Below are 18,029 nucleotides of genomic sequence, written 5' to 3'. Positions count from 1 at the left end.
ATGTCTGCCCTGTGAGCCTGCTCCTTTGGGTCACGGAGGACGCTCCTGGGAAGGCCGTCTGGACGCCCCTTTGCCACTCCTTCCCCAACCCTCCAGTCAGGCTCTGGCCTTCACTGGCCATCACTGGCTCCCACAGTGCCAGAGCCCCAGCCCCCCCCCCCAAACCCCCTCCCACAGCCACATGACTGCCACCCCATGAGCCCTCACATCTGTGGCCGTCCTGCTTCTGACATCACACTCCTACTTCAATCTTTCCTTGGCTCTCCGACTTCTATGTGCCCTCACACCCAGGACTCAGCCCTGCGGCCTCTTCTCTTCCTTGGGTGCACCCATTCTCCAAGTGATCTCTTCCAGGCCCGTGGCTTTAAATGTCCCCCTCTTATATTTCTAGCCCCAACTCTGGCACTGAACTCCAGTCTCATATATCCAGCCACCTCCTCAACATCCTATTTGGATATCTAACAGGTTGACCTGTCCCCAATGAAACTCTTTTTTTTTTTTTAATTTTTTTTAGAGAGAGAGCATGCACAAGCAGGGAAGGTAGCAGAGGGGGAGAGACAGAGAGAGAGAGAGAGACAGAGAGAGACACAGAGAGAGAGAGAGAGAGAGAGAGAGAGAGAGAGAGAGAGAGAGAATCCCAAGCAGGCTCCATGCTCGGCGTGGAGCCCAATGCAGGGCTTGATCCCAGGACTCTACGACCATGACCTGAGCCAAAATCAAGAGTCAGACACTCAGCGGCCTGAGCCACAGGCACCACCCCAATGGAACTATTGATTGCTCTGGGACCAGCTCCAAGCCTGGCCATCTCCATCCCAGAAAATGACACCACTGTTCGCCCAAATGCTCAAACCAACGATGTAGATTCCTCTCCTCGTCTCACCCCCACATCCCACTGCCTCTCCCTTCAAAACATATGTAGAACCCAGCTACTCAGAGCCCCCTCTGCCACAGACGGTGTGTCAGCACCATCACCTCTTGCCTGCAGGACCGTGTGGCCCCCTTACAGGTCCCCCTTCCACCTCTGCTCCCTACCATCTGTTTGCCAGATGCTTCTCCTTTTAAATCACAAATATAACTTTGACATGTCACACCCCTGCTGAAGCCCTCCAGTGACTCGCCGTCTCCCTGAGAAAGATCCCAGGGCTTGCCCCGCCTGCAGGTGGAACATGCAGGACCCCAACCTGTTTGCTGACCCTCACCCCCGGCCACTCCCCCGGCCCCTTCTCCCCTCCAGGCACTTTGTCTTTTCTGTGTCCCTCACACACATCAGGCTCTTTCCTGCCCCAGGGCCTTTGAATGTGCCACTCCCCCGTGCTGGGATGCTCTTCCCCTGGTGTGTCCACAGGCCCAGTTCCCTGCCTTGGCAGGCCTCTAATTCATGTCTCTGACCTCCAACCCATCTAAAACAGCCAGCCCAGCCCTGTCACTCCCTGGTCCCTTACTTCCGTTTTATTTTTCCTTTGTAACACTCATCACTCCCCGATGTTACTTTCTTAATTAACAGACTTTCTTTTTAGAACAGTTTTAGGTTCACAGCAAAACTGAGTAGAAAATACAGAGGATTCCCACATACCCCACTTACCCCTGCCTCCAGTTTCCCCTGCCATCAACATCCCATCAATGTGCCACATTTGTTAAATCAATGGACCAACACTGACACATCAATACCAAGCATGGTCCATAGATTACACGAGCATTCACGCTTGGCATTGTACATTCTAGAGATGTTGACAAACGTATAATGACATGTGCCCACCACTACAGAATCGTTTCATTGCCCTGAAAGTCACCTATTCATTCACCCATCCACCCCTCTCACCCTCCCTCCCTTTCCCCAAAGCCTTGGCAACCAATCATGGTCTTTTAATGGTCTCTGTGAGCTCTGCCTTTTCCAGAATGTCATATAATTGGAGTCCTAAAGTATGTAGCCTTTTCTGACTGGCTTCTCTCACTTATTAATGTCTTTCAGGTTCCTCCATGCCTTTCATGGGCTTGATAGCTCACTTCTTTTCAGTCCTGATTAGTATTCCATTGTCTGGGCATATCAGCTTATTTCCACATTCACCTCTTATAGGACATCTTGGTTACTTCTAAGTTTTGACAAGTGTCATTCAAAATAAACAATAGGTTGGGGCAGCTGGGTGGCTCAGCCAGTTAAGCATCTGACTTTGGCTCAGGTCATGATTTCATGGTTCGTGGGTTCCAGCCCTGTGTTAGGCTCTGTGCTGACAGCTCAGAGCCTGGAGCCTGTTTCGGATTCTGTGTCTCCCTCTGTCTCTGCCCTTCCCCCATCCACACTCTGTCTCTCTCTCCTTCAAAAATAAACAAACATTAAAAAAAAAAAATAGTAGGTTAAAGGCACGGATGAGTCCTGCGTAAAGGAGACTCTTTACCTCGGGTGTACCTGGTTTTTCCCAAATTTGACCATTGACAATGCATCCAATGCATTGTGCAATGCAACCATCCACCCCCTGGGGCCACAGGAACTCATCCCAGGAGGACAAGCTTCTCCTGGAAGGAAGAGAGGCTGAGAGCAATAAAGCAGAGCTGGGGGGCACTGAAGTAAAGGGAATGCTTGAGGCTGGGAGGTTTGGGGGATGTGGCCGGGCAGGGACTCCAAGAGCAGTAATAGGAACTAAACTGGGGACCTGACTCTGGTGCCCCACAGCCGCACAGCAGCTGGGGGCCCCCAGGCAGCCACCTCCCCTCTCTGCCTCTCAGTATCCCTGAGAAATGAAGGGATCGGGCAAGGCTGGTCCTTATAGCCCAAGGCCCTACTGCCCAAAGCTTCTGAGGCTATGGGTGGGTTCTTTGGTGGGTTTCTAGAATTCATAAAGCATAAAGCCTCTAACACCCAGACTGAGACTCTAATGGCCATTCCTCATTAAATGGACCAGCAGAGAAAAGACAACTCACAGAAATGGGAAAAACATGTTGGCAAATCATATATCTGCTATGTGTCTAGTATCTAGAATATATCAAGAACTCTAAAACTCATCAATGAAAAAACAAAGTACCCAATGACAAAATGGGAAAGGATATGAGAAGACCTCTCCCCAAAGAAGATATACAAAAGGCCAATGAGCACATGAAAAGATGCTCAATATCAATAATCATTAGGAAAATGCCCATCGAGACCTCAATAAGATGCCACTTCACACCCGCTAGGGTGGCCATGACCAAAAAGACGGATGATAAAAAGCGCTGGTGAGGATGAGGAGGAACTGGAACTTTCACACACTGCTGGTGGAAACGTAAACCGACACAGTCTGAGAAACGGCCTGGTAGTTTCCTCAGAAACTTAAAGGTCGATTTATCGTGTGACCCCGGGTATATATCCAAGAAAAACGAAAGCATATGTCCACACAAAAACTTATACGTAAATGCTCACAGAAGCATTACTCATTACAACCAAAAGTCCATTACAACCAAAAGCCATTACAACTCAAATGTCCATTAACGCACCAACGGATTGATGGATTAAAGTCCGTTAATTTATCAATAAAACGTGTGTATCCACGCGATGGAATATTACTCAGTCATAAGAAGGAATGAAGCAGCTCTGTACTATGACGCGGGTGACCCTGAACCACATTACGCTACATGAAAGCAGCCAATCAGAAAAGTCTTGTAGCAGTCCACTTACCAGGGGCGCCTGGGTGGCTCAGTTGGTTGAGCGTCTGACTTTGGCACAGGTCATGATCTCACAGTTCGTGAGCTCTGGGGGCTCTATCAACCTGTCAGCACAGAGCCTGCTTTGGATCCTCTGTCCCTCTCTCTCTGCCCCTCCCCCGCTTATACTCTGCTCTCTCAAAACATAAATAAAAATATAAAAAAAAAACAACAAAGGAGTCCACTTACTGGATATCCAGGAAAATTAAGTTTATAGGGACAGGGAGGAGACTGGTGGTTGCCAGGAGCTTGAGGGAGGGGAACTGAGGAGTAATTGGCTCGAGGGTATGGGGTTCCTTTCTGGAGTGATGGAAATGTTCTGGAATTAGATAGTGGTGACATGGCACAACTTTGTGAATGTGCTAAAAGCCACGGGATTATACATTTTAAAAGGGATAAAATTGTATAGATATAGAATTATATCTCAATTTAAAAAATATATATCTATACCCCACAGCTCTTCAAAGAAATGGCTGATTGCAGCTCTGCGGAGACTAGAACATCTTCATTGCAGAAAGCAAGGACACTTGTAAACACAGTGTGTTTTGTGTGAAAAGGATGCCGGAGGCATCCCACAGGCCAAAGATGGGACAACTTAGGCATTATGCTGAGACTGTGTCTTGCTCTCTTTCTGTGTCTTCCTCTCTTTCTGCCCCTTCCCTGCTTGCACTCTCTCTCTCTCTCTCTTTTTCAAGAGTGAACAAACATTAAAAAAAGAAAAAAAAAAAAAAAAGAGGAATGTTCCGAGTGGCATTTTTCACCATAGCCACATATCAGAAACAACCCGGATGCGTGTAAACACTAGCCTGGAGAATTAAATCACGGTCTGTTCACATATTTGGAACACTATACAACAAAGAAAAATGAAATAATTACTACTACAAAGAACACTCTAGATGCATGGTAAAAAGAAAATGCTAATTGAAAAAAAACAGCCATGAAAGGATAATAGTTCCATTAATTAAAATTCACTTTTGTTATTTTTAATTTTTTAACGTTTATTTATTTTTGAGAGAGACTACAAGTGGGGGAGGGGCAGAGAGAGAGGGAGACAGAAGATCCAAAGTGCGCTTCCCGCTGACAGCAGATAACCCGATGCAGGGCTTGAACTCACGAACCGTGAGACCATGACCTGAGCGAAAATCAAGAGTTGAACACTTAACCAACTGAGCCATCCAGATGCCCCTCCGTTAATTAAAATTCAAAGAGAGACATCACTATTTGGTTTTGGATGCATACTTACATGGTAAAAACAAAAACCAAGCAGCTAGTAACACTAACTATTTAGAACGGTGGTCCCTCTGGGAGAGGGGCCCAGTGGGGGACAAGGGTGCGAGGGGGGGTCTCTTAGAACTATAGCAATTTTTTTTGACCTACATGGTAGTGACAAGGATGTTGGCTTTGTATTAAATTTTTTTTTTAATCTTTATTTATTTTTGAGAGAGAGAGACAGCGTGTGAGTAGGGGAGGAGCAGAGAGAGAGGGAGACACAGAATCTGAAGCAGGCTCCAGGTTCTGAGCTGTCAGCACAGAGCCCGACGCGGGGCTCGAACCCACGAACCATGAGATCATGACCTGAGCCGAAGTCAAACACTCAACCAACTGAGCCACCCAGGCGCCCCGGCTTTGTATTGATCTGTTAAAATGTATAACCTATTTTATACACTTTTATATTTTAAAATGGGAAAAATACTCACTGGTCTCCTTTGGAGGTTGCCAGAACACGAACTCGTTGACTTTATAACTGATCAACAAAGGGAAAGAATCAAGCCTTTATCCTGCTAAACACACTATATTTCAGAAGAACGAAATAAACGAAGAGGCAAAGTTCTTTACAGAAGTCTAGCTTATGCAAACAAAATGATCAAATTAGAAAATCACCATCTGGTGAGGAGGAAAATGTGACAGAAATCAGACGTTAACTTGCAGTAAAGGTGGGGTGGCCACGGCTCTGGGGGCTCTCACCTCCCCTGCACCCCTCCAGCTGCTGTGGGGGGCACCTCACCTGCCTGCAGACCATAGCTCTCCAGCCATGCAGGCCAGGCTGGGAGCAGAGAAACGGCTCCACTGGCTACACCAACTGGGTGACAGGCTAATTTGCATGTGCTTTGCATGCTATTTCATGTCCAGAATTTGCGCAAATATGCCTGGAGCTCTGCCAAGGGGGCCACAGGCCTCTCCTTGGCGCAGCCCCGGGAGGGAGCCTCTAGGCGTGAGGCTTGAGACAGAACCTGGCCTCCAGTGCCCAGCTCAGCTGAACAATGTTTCAGAGCGGCTTGGGGATGGGGTAGAGAAAGGGTCCTAGGAGGAGCAGGGGTCTCAAGGATCTGGAGCTGAGGCAGGTTGGGGCACCCACCCCCATCCTACTGCCTCACAGACCCGCATCACCAAGGCAGCGTGGGGGGCTCTCCACCCTTAACATCCCTCAGGCATTGACTCAGTTTCTCCCTATTGGGCTCGCCTTGACCCTGTGTGGGGCGGTGGTAAGGCGTAAAGAAGCCTGCTGTGATTTGTCGCCCCACCCCCAGTCCTGTCCAGGGGCACCCAGGCCAAGCCAGCTTTGCAGCTTACCAGGCCAGCTGGTATGAGGGGGAGGGGCCCCCAATGCCCAGGCCAGCTGGGACTGGCCCAAGGGCCCACCCAGCCAGTCGGGACGGTGACAAAGGGGCTGGGAGGCAATGCAGGGCAGATGCAGGAACCCTAGGCCCTGTAGGGTCGGGGAGACCTCCCATCAGAAGTGCCCGTCTGGGGCCCGGCCAAGTGGGGCAGGTGAGATGGCAGCTGGTCACCCAACACTTGGGGAGCAGGCAAGGGGAACAGCCTGGTGTCCGATGGAGCTCCTGATAGAGGTGACACCAGATATCCCGCTCTGGGTGGAGCTGGGGGAGGGGAGGTGGGAGTGAGAGTCACGTTCAGACCCTGTTGGAGTCCCAGCTCTATCACGCATTCACTAGGGACCCTGGCCCGAAGCCTGAGGCCCCTCTGCAGCCTCAGCTTGCCCATCTGAAATGGGTGCTGTGACCCTGCGGTGTGTGAATGCACACGAAGAGCCTAGCACAGTGCCCAGCACACAGGAAGTGCTCAACGGGCACCGCGTGTTGTCCATGTTGTCATTGCAGAGGCTGGGGCTCAGGGCTCCTCGGGGGTCAGCAGGGTGCGGACAACAGGAGAGGGGGTTCTCGTCACTGAATGGCCAGCAGCCGGCTCAGTAGGGCACACGGCACTGGATACCTGCTCGCTGAACGAAAGTGTGAGAGGACAACTAGGAACCAGCAGCCACTAAGACGTTAACCAGCCAGTCAGAGGGTCCCCTGGAACAATCTGAGCTCCAATCCCAGGTCTGTCCCTTCTTGGCTGTGCCACCCCAGGCAAGTCATTCCACGATCCCACCCCAGGACCTCGACTTCCTCATCTATCAAACAGGAATAATGGTCACTAATAGATCTCTCCCTCACAGCTGATGGCTGGACTGGGAGCAGCAAATGGGTATGAAAACAGAGGAGGTGTGCACGATGCCCTAGACCTCTGTCCCCCTTCGGGGAGTTGCCGGGGCTTCTGGGTGAGCCGCCTCCTCACCCGAGATGCCCAAGAGGTCATGCCCTCCCCCGGGGACCAGCCAATGACTGCCCGGGAAGGGGGTACACAGTGGCCTGGCTCCTTGCTTGCCTCAAGGCAGGACGACCCCACCCCTGGCACTTGCTGCACCCCTCTCGAGCACTCTGCAGGCTCCCTCCCGCCCTTCTGTGAGCTGCCTGCAATAAATCACTTGCCCAGGAATCCCTGTCTCCGATTATGCTTCCCTATGCTTCCCGCATCTGACCTAGGACAGGAAGTATTTTGTAAACTCTGAAGCATTCTTTTATTTTCCAGGAAATGCTGAAAAGAGAGGAGCTGACCAAGAATCATGTAAGGGGAAGAAGAGGTCTACTCTGCGGGCAGTCATGCTGCCCTGCCCTCATGAGCTCCCAGGGAGGCAGGGGAGACAGACAGGAAACCAACAACATTGTAACATCAGGGATGGGTAAGTGCTATGAAGGAAACTAAAGCAGGGGGCAGAGGGTGGAGAACAATGGCAGCTACTTTAGGTGAGATGCTCTGGGAAGGCCTCTCTGAGGAGGTGACAAGGGCAGAGATGTGAAACATCAGAAGCCATGCTGACCTCTGCAGCCAGGCACAGGGAACAGCAGTGCAAAGGCCCTGAGGCAGGAGGATATCTGATACATCCAAAACCGGCAGGGAGCCCAGTGAGGTAGGAGTGAGTGGCATGAGATGAGGTCAGCAGTACTGAGCAGCAAGCCATGCAGGGCCTTGTAGACTGTTATAGGACTTTTTATAGGACTTTGGGTTTTATTCCAAATAAGAGGGAGTCATTGAAGTTTTGAGCAGAGCAGGGACATGATCTGACTGAGGTTTTGAAAGGGTCTCTTTGGCTGCTAGGGCAAGGAGAGAGGCAAGGGAGACCAGGCAGAGGCTGCTGCAATAATCCGGGAAAGCCACAGTGGCGGTTCAGAAGGGAGGGCGGCAATGGACAACATGGTGAGAAGTGGTCAAACTCTGTGCGTCATGAAGGTAGAGTCAGGAGGGCTTACTGAACAGAGCATGAAGGGGAGTCAGAAGACAGATAAATCCAACTACCCAATTTACAGAGGGGACAGAGGAACATGTTAATCCACACCACGGATATACAACCAACAAAATCCGGCTGCGGGAAATTCCAGGGGACAAATAACCTGGTTTCTCCTACAGATAAATTGCCAAGGATGGAGGAAAAGATGGAGAGGGAACCTATGGACTAAAAGAGACTGAGACAGGGGTGCCTGGATGGCCCAGCTGGCCAAACATCTGACTCTTGATTTCGGCTCAGGTCATGATCTCACGGTTCATGAGTTTGAGCCCTACATTGGGCTCTGTGCTCACAGTGCAGAACCTGCTTGAGATTCTCTCTCTCTCGTTCTCTCTCTGCCCCTCCCAAACTCTCTCTCTAAACAATAAATAAACATTTTTTAAAAGGGAAAAAAAGAGACTAACACATCAACCAATAACAATATGTAAATCTTATTTGGATCTTGAGTCAAATAAGCCATAAAAAGAAAAAGAAAGAAAGAAAGAAAGAAAGAGAAGAAAGAAAGGAAGGAAGGAAGGGAAAGAAAGAAAGAAAGAAAGAAAGAAAGAAAGAAAGAAAGAAAGAGAAAGGAAGAAGGAAAGAAAGAAAGGAAGGAAGGGAAAGAAAGAAAGAAAGAAAGAAAGAGAAAGAAGAAAGAAAGAAAGGAAGGAAGGAAGGGAAAGAAAGAAAGAAAGAAAGAGGAAGAAAGAAAGAAAGAGAAAGAAGAAAGAAAGAAAGAAAGAAAGGAAGAAAGGAAGGAAGGAAGGGAAAGAAAGAAAGAAAGAAAGAAAGAAAAAAAGAAAGAAAGAAAGAAAGAAAGAAAGAAAAAGGAAGAAAGAAAGAAAGAAAGAAAGAAAAAGAAAGGAGGAAAGAAAGAAAGGAAGAAAGGAAGGAAGGAAGGAAGGAAGGAAGAAAGAAAGAAAGGTCTGCAATAACTGGGAACATGAATACTCAATGGATATGTGACAATATAAAGGAAAGGAAAGTTTCTTCTTAGGTATAATAATGGTACTGTGCTTATGTTGAGAAAAGTCTTTATCACATAGAGATAATCTTGGTATATTTATAATGAACTGATGCCTTGGAGTGATCCCACCCAGTTTAAATCACTAGGGGAAAAGGAGAATAGGGGGCAGAAATGAAACAAGACTGGCCATGAATTGATAGGAGTCATAGCTGAGCAACGGGTACATGGTGGTTCGGGATACTATTCTCTCTACTTTTGTAAATGCTTATATTTTCCCATAATAAAAAGTTCAAAATGTAAAGAACAGAAGAGGAAACTGAGTCCCAAGGCAAGGTGTTGAATGGCCCAAGGCCCCTGCATGAGTCAGTATAAGGGCCAGGACCTCACCCTGTCGCCCACCCCCCCCCCCGCCCCTGCCCCCAGCCCATGCTCCTGCCCTCCCTCAGCTGTCTCTCTTCTCCAGTGGTTGGTCAAGGTTGGACTGAGGCAGGCCAAGGGCAGGGTGGGTGGCCCTGGGAGGGCCCGGGTGGGACAGAAGGGAGCTGAGGGGCTCTGGGCCACCTGTCCCAGAAAGTCCAATGAGGCCAATGGCTTCAGATATTTGGCATATTCCCCACCAGCCTCATTTCCCACTTCCTCCCTCAGGTTCCTACACTGATTTCCTCCCCAGAGCCCCCTACAACCCACCTCTGCAGCCTATGCACCTTTGTCCCTGCTGTCACTTTGCCTGGAAGGCACCTTCCACCTCTACCATCGTTTTCCTTCCGGATCTGCCTCCCGCAGAAGACCTTCCATGGTCTTCGGGAGCATGCCTCTTCTTCACTCCCTAACGACAGGTGCCATGGCATAGAGGTCAAGAGCAGAGCCTCTAGATCCAGACCGCATGGGTGTGAATCCTGCCTCAGCCGCTTACTCGCAGTGTGACCTCAGGCAAGTCACTTAACTTCAGTTTCCACATCTGTAAAATGGGTATAACCTTGTAAGGAAACTAAATGAGTTAAAAAATACGATTAAGAAAATAGTGCCTGGCACATGTCAGTGGACCTCAGGCCCCCTTGGGCCCCCTGGCACTGCTGTCCAGGGCCTGCCTCCCTCCTTCGTCTCCCTCACAGGAGACCTCAGTACCACGCACACGGTGGGTGCCCAACACCACTTTCATGGAGACTTGGCTTCTGCAATGCTTCTGCCTTCCTGACACCCAGACTTCCCTTAGCCCCTTGCCCATCCCACCAGGTTGCATCCACCCCAGGAAGGCAAGGAAGGAAAGGAGAAAGAGGGGTCCCAGGAGGCCAGGAGAAACTGGTCCCATGAGGGGCCCAGTTCAAAACCAGCCACAAACAAAAATTTAAACCCAAGTGGCAGCATCCGACTCAAACGCCGTCAAACTAAGGGGAAAGCAATTTAAACGCTCATTTTTTAAGATTTCTAAGAAAAACCCCAGATATCATCAAGTATAATTTTAATTATGTTTTTATGAGTAATGACATTTGTTGTCAGAAAAGGCAAACAGCACGGCATGGCTGAAACGAAAAGGAAACATTCCCCATCTTGCTTGGCACTGAGCCTCCTAATACCTGCCCCCAGAGGTAAGCTCCGATAACGACGGGGTACACAGCCTTCCAGACATTTCTGTGCAGTGTGGACACAGAGGTACACATGTATATATTTTTTTAACGGACTCATACTAAATATGCTATTCTACAAAGTCACTTGCCTCAACCTGCCATACCTGCTGACCATCTGTTCTTTCTGGTCCGCATCTCCAAGCCTCTAAAACAGTGGCTGGCACACAGGAGACACTCAGTGGAGACTCACTGACCAAATGGAGGAACTGAACAGCTGCCTAAAATTACACGGGCCAGAGAGGTCCTAACTACACCACCGGCCCTCCTGATGTGCCTCTGCCACACTGACCGTCTCCACCCAGCTGTCTTTGCACCCCACTACGAGGGCACCTGGGGGAGAAACTGCCAGATCAAAGCTTTGATTACTATGGCCCACCTATTCTCCCCGGCTGAGATGAGACTTCTGGTTTCCCACACTCTCTGCCACCTAAGAGCTTTATTATGATGAGGACTTTGATTTCTCGAATGCATTAACATTATTATAGTGACGCCACCCTTGACCATCGAATCTCCTTTTGTGCCTCCTGAATAAATGAGAGCACGGCCCGTGTTTCTGAGCGGCACCAGAGAACCAAACTCCACAAATGAGGAGTTATTCTCTCGGCAGTAAACAAACAGTTTACGGGCACAAAATTCGAAACCGTCTCGTTGATTTCGAAAAGAGGGATACTTTAATTTCCTTTTAACTGTCAGCTTCAAACAAGTAGCGATTGAGCCCTTCCACAGTACAAAAGAAGAGAAAATTAGGACCCCCCCACACTTCACCTCTCGTTCTCTTTACCCCTCTCCATTCCCTGTGTAGGGTAGTCAGATGTAGCAACTAAAAATGCAGGACACCTACTTAAATTTGACTTCCAGATAAACAACAAATAAAATTCCTAGTGCAAGTGCATTCCACACAATATTTAGGGCACGCTTGTACTAAACAAATTTGTGGTTTCTCTGAAGGTCAAATGTAACTGGGCATCCTGGATTTACTTTATCCAGTAAGCCTACTGCAGCACCCCCTGCCCCAGCATTTTAACATGAAGTGATTTTTAAACTTTATTTATTTTATTTTTTTAATGTTTATTTATTTACTTGGGGACAGCAGGGGAGAGGCAGAGAGAGAGGGAATCCCAAGCAGGACCCTGTCAGCGCAGAGCCCGGCAGGGGGCTCGATCTCATGAACTGTGAGATCATGACCTCAGCTGAAATCAAGAGTTGCAGCAAACTGACTGAGCCACCCAAGCGCCCCAGTATCAAGTGACTTTTAAAGAGTACCTGAGGCCTCCTCTGCCCTCCCAGCCATCAGGCAGCCCACTGGCCCTGTCACCCAAGAGGTCTAGGGAGGCACCCCTCCACCACGCCCACAGGCATACTCCCCACCTCTCCCTCCCCCCCCAGCCAGATGGCCCCACCAACCTCCTTGGCGTTGGAGTCCCACCCCCTCAGAGCCAGGTTCCTGCTGGTCTTCTCCCCTTGTAGATTCCTTCCCCCCCCATCCTTTCTGGTGGTAAACTCTGTCTCTGGTCCCAGCTGCCGGGGAGGGGGAGGGGGGGCGGTGATGCCAGCACGTGACCCTTGGCTAGCAGCCCCTCTTTGCTGCTGCTGCTGCTGCTGCTGCTGCTGCTGCAGAACCACCTGCCTAAGGGCAAGCCCAGGGCCCCACCCAGAGCCTGATGGGTGCTGAGGTCTAGCTGCCTGACGGTCAAGTTCTGCTCGAAAGGGCTGCTCTAGCTCCAGAGTTCATGGTGGGTCCCTGAGGTTGTCTGTGGCCGCCTGCATCGGAGCTCCGCTTCTCCCTCCACCCCATCCTGCCTGCTTCCTTCCCTGGTGTCTACGGGCAAGGCTCAGAACCCCCCCCCCCCCCCCCGCCACCTACACACTGATTCCCCTCACTTTCTACCCGGCCTGTCCTCAGTCCCCATCTCCCCCCACCCCTGCCCCAGTCTGCTGCCCCCCTGGCTGGAAACCAACCACAAAGTGCCTACATCAGGTGGGTCTGATGCTGGCTAATGGAGTTTGCTTGGCTTTCCAGTACGTTCTACATTTTCCACAATAAACACATATTATTTTGGGAATAAGAAAATAAAAGCTTTTTTTTTTTTAAATTTAAGAAAAATGTAAAACCAAACCAAGGACCCCTCCTCCACCTGGCACACCCACTCCTTCCCCACCACCCCCCAACCTGCCCCCTCATCCTGTTTCCCGGGGGGAGGCTTCCCCCAAATGGGTGAACTCCCCCACCCCAAGTGCTCTCCCCTGTCCCACCAGGTCCACAGGCCCTTTCACCTCTCCAGTGAAGGCTTTCTACCACCAGCTTATCCCTGCTGTGGGGCTATATGCAAATTTATGAGTGGTTTCCTCAACTCCTGTGGGGGAGAAGAAAAATGCTGTATGTGTCCCGAGGTTGGTGACATGAGGGGCCACATTCACTCATTCCCTAAGGGAGCTAGGGCTATCTGGTGCCAGGCACTGGGGACACTGGGAACAGGACACAGACCCTGCCCTTGGACTTCACGGCCTTTGGGGTGGGAGAAGGCGGGGCAACAACCAAATGCCCCAGAGGGTGCTATGGGGGAGGGGGGCGCTGAGCAGCAGGCCCAGGTAGAGAAACTTCTGGGAGGAACAGAAGTCTCAGCCACCCCAGGGTGAGAAGAAATGTGTAGGGAAGAGGAGGGAGAGTGTTCTAGTGGGGGGAGGGGGGGAGGGGGGAACAGCCTGTGCACAGGCCTGCAGGTGAGAGAAGCATGACTTATTTGAGGAACTGAGAGCAGTTCAGAGCAGCTGGAGGGCAGAGGGAGGGTGAAAAGAAAGAGGAAACAGGCTTGGGGAGGGCAACAGTGCCAGTTTTAGGAGATTGCCCTTTGTCCTCAGGACAATGGAGAGCCATTGAAGGACGCAGAGCAGGGTCAGCTGTGCATCCTACAAAGGTGACCCTCCTGCTGCTTGAGATTGGTTAGTATTCTCAGCAGCCGCAACCCCCAGTCACACTTAATCTTGCACCTCCCACCCACAGCGCCTGAACTTTAGCCACTGAGGACCTGAAACCTGCATCTCCATGGAGACAGCAAGCCCCCAGCAGCCAGCTTCACAGCCCTCTTGCTCTTGCAGTAGAGAATACAGGTTAAGAGCATGGACTCTGGAGCCAAAGTTCAAATCCGAGCTCCTCCACTTTCAGACTGTGTGACCTTGGACAGATCACTTCTCTGTGCCTCAGTCTCCCCTTTTGTAAAATGGGGATAATAGCGTCCCTACTTCATTGGGCTTTTGTGAGGATTGAATGAGTTAATAGTTGGAATAGGACCTGGCACATGACGAATGCTGTGTGCTGGTAGTTTCTACTGTTATTACTGCACCCTCTTCTCGAGACCCGCCCCCCCCAGGGCCAACCCCTTCCAGGCACTAACACATCCCCCCCTCGCCTCTCCCTACCCCTGAAGCACCCCTCCATGCTTCCTTACCCTCTCCATTACTAGGAGCCAAGACAGCCAGGGAGGGGGAGCCTTGGGGTTCTAGAACAATCACTCTCGGACCTGCGTCTGGGCCCTCACCCCAGCTCCCTGGAGCCCAGTGGAGAGAGCACTGGACTTGGAGCCAGGAACTGAGTGCCATCCCTGGCTCTGCTGCTGACCTTCTCTGGGCCTCAGTCTCCCCCTCTGTAAGGCCAGGACAAGAACATCTTGCAGATGTCTTGGCTGTCAAAGGAGCAACAAGGGCCAGAAAGAAACTCTACACATGTCCATATCCGTCATAGACCTCAGAACCCCTGGCCTCTTCTTCTGGCCTGGGTTTCCTCCTCCACATGATGGAATCAGGAGATTTTCTCTGAGCTCGCCACGAGGACCCCAGAAGCTGAAGATGGCCTGGCTTGGGACTTCCCAAACTCCCTGAAGCTGACCAAGCTGACCAGAACTTTCCCAAAGGCTGAGACAGAGACAGAGACAGAGACCCCTGGTCTGAGCTGAGCATCCCAGGAAGAAAATGCCAACCCAGGGGCCTGAGGGAAGCCAGACTTCCACCAGGCCTTCTACCAAGCCTAGATTAGACCAGGGCACTCAAACCAGGGGCCCAAAAAGACCCTCTGAAGCCATCGGGACTGTGACGTTTATCTCCAAATGTCATCACTATCCATCAGCCGCAGGACCAGAAAGGGCCTACATGGGACTGTCTGATTTTGGTGGCTCTTAGTCCTGGGGGATGGAAGGAAAGCCCCAGAGGAGGCTCACTCCCCAGCTTCAGGTTGCCAGCTATTTCCCATAGTCCACATTCATTCATTCACTCATTCTACAAACATTTACTTGGTGCCAGGCTCTGGTCAGGTTCAGGGTCAATGGCAGAAGTGAATGGAACAGATTCCTACCCTGAAGGCACCTCTGGTCCAGAGGGCGACAGACAAGACATAAATAACTAAACCACAAGGCAGACTAGGTTGAAGAATGCAGGGCAGGAGGCAAGGATCTCACCTGGGGTATCACGAAGCTTCCTGGAGGGGGTGGTTTGTGAGTAGTGATTTGCATGTGATGGGAAGGTCAGGTGGGCCTTTGGAAGGCATAGAACTTCCAGAATCATTGACGGTTCTGTTTGCACCCCGGCTGTGCCAGAGCCAGGGCAATGTAGGTTATTTATGGTTGTGCCCAGAGAAAAGCGGCCACATGTGTCACTGCACGTGGGGTGCAGAGCTGGGCTGTGGGGGTAGGGGGCAGCCGGGGCTTGAAGCTGGGTCTGGCCAAGCTCTGGGGTTTGCCACTGTGCCCCTCACACCCTGATGACTCTTTAATCTTTTCCTGCCCTCCTAAGGCAAAAAATAAGAGGAAGAGGGTTCCAACCGGCAGCAAGTGGCCTGGGGGATAGGGAGGAGAGCAGTGTCAGAAAGACCATGGCTTCTGCTTATTTGCAGGCTACTTAGCATCACCTCCTTCTCTCCTCCCCACTTCCATCCCAGCTATGAGGGAAGGGGTAGACAGACAGAAGAAAATGTCTTTAATTGTAAACCAGACATGGCATAGGGCGCATCAACTGCTGTGTTTCTCCCAGCCCACTCTGATCCATAAATAGCTTACGCACCAAGCTGGCACAAGCCCACCCGCCCTGCTGGGACCACACCGCCCCAGGCCAGAGACTCGGAACCCCCGGGCCTGGGTCCCAGCTTCCCCAGGAACCTATTTCCTGCGTTTTCCCCAGGGTAAAGGCCTCCGCTGCTAGCTGCCTTTCCCAAGGGGCCGGGCGCAGGGGCATCCTGGCATTGCCTGGGTGATGCCCGCGAGCCCCGGTGCCTGCAAGGCAGCCCCGGCGCGCGCCCACCTCTCTCCAGTGCCCAATCCCCGAGGTATCAGCCTCTGCGCCCACCGCAGACCCGCATCCCTAACTGGACTCCTCCCTCCGCACCCTCTCACCCAGGGCCAGACCCCCTACCTGGGGGCAGGAGGGCCCGGCACCATCGGCGGCGCCACGGGGCAGAGCGGGGCGTCTGGGGCCGGCCTCAAGCCCGGACGACTTCCCGGGGGAAGAGGAGGCTGCGCCGCCGCCGCCGCCGCCGCCGCCACCGCGTCTCTCCGGACCGCGCCGGGGCTGCGGGAAGGAGGAAGGTCAGAGCCGAGGAGGCGGGGGGAGGAAGGAGGAGGCGTGCACAGATGGGCGCAGATTAGAGAGGCATTTTTAGCGAGCCAATGGCAGCTCGGCGCAGGGCGGCGCGGTGCCTGCGCAGGTGCCGAGGAGGCAGCTCCCGGCTTAGCTGGCGCCCGCGGAGGGGGGACCTGCTCCCCCAGGTCCCCGGCCGGCGCCCGCCTCCAGGGGCTGCTCCCGGCTGGCGCCCGCCGGCCCCTCGTCCCCACCCCCCCAGCCCCCCTGCAACGGCTCTCCGGAGCCGGGGGAGTCGCTCCCTTCCCCTCATTGCCCTTTCCACACCTTCTGGGACATTCTTCCGGCCCTGACCGTCCGTCTGTCGGTTTCTGGCCTCTCCTAATCCTACGTGTTCTGGTACGAGCGGGTGCGTGTATGGTGAGAGTGAGTGTGTGTGTGTGTGTGTGTGTGTGTGTGTGTGTGTGAGCGAGCGCGCTCTGGAGGGACGGCCCCTCCTCCCCCATCCCATCCTCCCCCGCCCCACATCACCTTCGCCCAGAAGTGCCCCCGTTGACCCCATGGGGCAGGCATTAAACCTCGTGCCCTAGTTACTGTTGGACGTGCTGTCCCCAAGATAGACCCTAGGCCATCTCCTTGGGGCTGGGGGGGGGAGGGTGGGGAGTGGGGGGAGGGTTGTTGTAACCCCCACCGGCTTTGCCTTGACCCCTCGCTCTTCTTGCCCTGAACCGGGAATGTTTCGGGGAGCGTGAACACTGCAGGGAGACTGGGGCAGCTCTCCTCACTGTAGATAGATGCAAGGGGCTGATGATTTATTCAACACCGATCTGTTGAGAGCCTATCTTGTGCAAGGCACCACCGGGGCTGGGCTCCCTCCGGTAGAGTGCAAAATAGACCAAATCTCTACCCTCAGGCAGAGCATGTGTGAGGGAAAAATGCTGAGTATAATAAATAGTATAAAGAATATGTTTTAAGATTGTATGCACAAAGTAGGAAAATAAAGCTAGGGAAAGGGGAAGATAATGGGAGTGTTCACAGGGTGATTAGGTACTAGGCATTTATGGGGAACGGGGGTGGCTGAATCTGATTGTAAGCCCCTCAGGTGGTCCTGCAAACTCTCCTTAGCCACAGACCTCACCACTCCCTATTGTGTGTACCTGGGCTGATCACACATGTTTCCTGCCATCCCTCTCCCATCCTCCCTCACCAGAGGCACCTAACGAAATTCATGACCCTAGTGACCAGGTGGAATGCCCACGGGCAGCATTTGTTCAATGAGAATTCTCTGAGTACTGATTTCCTGTTAGGTGTTAGAGCCTGGAGGAATTCAACAATTCAACACCTAGTTAGGGGGGCCAGATGACAGTACCTACCCCAAGGATGAAGAGGATAGCCACATGAGTGCACAACGTCCCAGAGAAGGTCAAAGGGCTCTGGTTTAGGGTCATCCAGGAAGGCTTCCTGAAGGAGGCAGCATCCCGATGAGTGTGCTGGGATTCTGATGAGCCAGATGGGGCAAGAGGCAGCAAAGGATTATTGAGACAGGCCAGCAAAGCCAGGAGACATTTGGCAGGTGGCTGGGCTGGGGTCCCAGAGCATA

General features: G+C 51.9%; 1 protein-coding gene across 1 annotated transcript in view; it reads right to left on the bottom strand.

Annotated features, from left to right (window-relative positions):
- Positions 1 to 16,448, bottom strand: part of PACSIN1 (protein kinase C and casein kinase substrate in neurons 1) — a 56,982-nt gene extending 40,534 nt beyond the window's left edge. The window contains exon 1 of the mRNA XM_060615243.3: positions 16,265 to 16,448. The gene's annotated coding sequence lies outside the window, so the exon portion shown is untranslated. The remainder of the gene's footprint in view (positions 1 to 16,264) is intronic.
- Between the last annotated feature and the right edge of the window lie 1,581 nt (positions 16,449 to 18,029).

The sequence above is a fragment of the Panthera onca genome, chromosome B2, assembly GCF_046562875.1.
Source record: "Panthera onca isolate mPanOnc1 chromosome B2, mPanOnc1 haplotype 2, whole genome shotgun sequence".
Lineage (NCBI taxonomy): Eukaryota > Metazoa > Chordata > Mammalia > Carnivora > Felidae > Panthera > Panthera onca.
This window is presented reverse-complemented; position numbering and strand designations above follow the sequence as displayed.